Genomic DNA, 1,572 nt, shown 5'->3' with positions numbered 1-1,572 from the left:
CCGTGGCATTTTTTTCAACCCCTGGCATCACGTGTAACTGCAGTGTAAATTACAAAATCAGAATTGACATACATGTGCGCACTAACGGCTTGTTACCTTTCTTTCTTTGTCTTTCACCATCAATCTGATTTTTATGGTTTATCTCTTTCTCAGATTATAATTATCCAAACAATGTCACCTAGATTTTTCAATTTCTTGTGAACACTGTTACGTAATTTAAAATCTCTCTTAACAAACTAGCAGATCATGATTCATATATTGCCCAAGAAAGTCGGTTTCTCGTAATCACCATTGGGGAGAAGTATCGGCAAAGTCATTTGTTTTATTCCTGCCTCTTTCTAAAAACCATAAAGTTGTGGTCATACCAAGTGATGACTTCTCACTGGTTCGATGAAAATGCAATTTTTTTTCTTAGTTTGGTAGTTCTTGGATATGGCTTATTGTTCACTTGTGTTGATTTTTTTAAAATAATTAGACGGTCTCTTGTTGATATAGAAGGAGAAAATTGCCACAATTTATTGATTTTCATTTTTTCGAACAGAAATAAGATTCTTTCCACAGAAATAAGACCACGGAGTTTAAAATTAAAGTGAATTACAGAACGCCATGTTCGATCGATGTAACGAAATGTCTTCTAGTTTTCGCGTTCGTGGATTTGAAAAATTATCATTAAAAAAAACAAAAACAAAAAGCAACAACAATAATCAGTCTAGTATTTAGGAACAAGATTATAACAAAGAGATCGAGTAATTACACAGGTACATATCTAGGCTAAAAATTGAACTAATTTTACAATAATGAACATTTTGTTGTCTCTGATTAAGGCCAAGGATACCGTAAACTCTGCGATTTAATGCAGTTGTAAATTTTCCAGATTCTCTCATGCGCAGAACTGTAAAAAAAAAATTCCCGGGGAGGGGGTGGGGGTGTCGACGGATAACTTTGTATGCGGGGGGGGGGGGGGGGGTTATCTGACGTATTTGTGATAAAAATCTTAAATTTTAAAACGGCAATAATTATATTTTGAATACTATATAGTACATGTACATTGTTATTATAACTGGGGGTCAAAAGCCACCTTAAAATGATTTTTCTTTTAATCTTTTGTTTGGTGTGGATTCAATCTTTGTTCACGACAAATTTATTTTATCAAACAAGATACATATCAAATCAACAATAAAACAATATCATAAATCAACAAAAATATTTTTTAAAAACATTGAAAATACTCTTCTCTGATATTGCACTAAAAGCACATACAGGGAAAAACATAAAGACAGCAAAAAAAATCAAAAAAAATGTCTGTACTACAAAAGCAGTGTTTTCAAATTGAATGTTGATGTACAAAATGATTTTATTATTGGTCACTGATTTGTTAAAAGCTACTTCACACATGTATGACAAATGGTCCCAGTAAAAACAGCTCCAACATCATTAGGCAATTGCTATATGTCATCTGACAAATAGTTTATATACATGTACATTAGTAAGAATATAATAATGGCACTGCCTTTCAACATCTAAATACTGGTACTTTATTTGTTTACACATCTCTTCTCAGACTGTAATTCA

This window comes from Crassostrea angulata, chromosome 6, assembly GCF_025612915.1.
Source record: "Crassostrea angulata isolate pt1a10 chromosome 6, ASM2561291v2, whole genome shotgun sequence".
NCBI classification, from domain to species: Eukaryota; Metazoa; Mollusca; class Bivalvia; order Ostreida; family Ostreidae; genus Magallana; species Magallana angulata.
Note: the sequence above shows the minus strand (reverse complement) of the source record.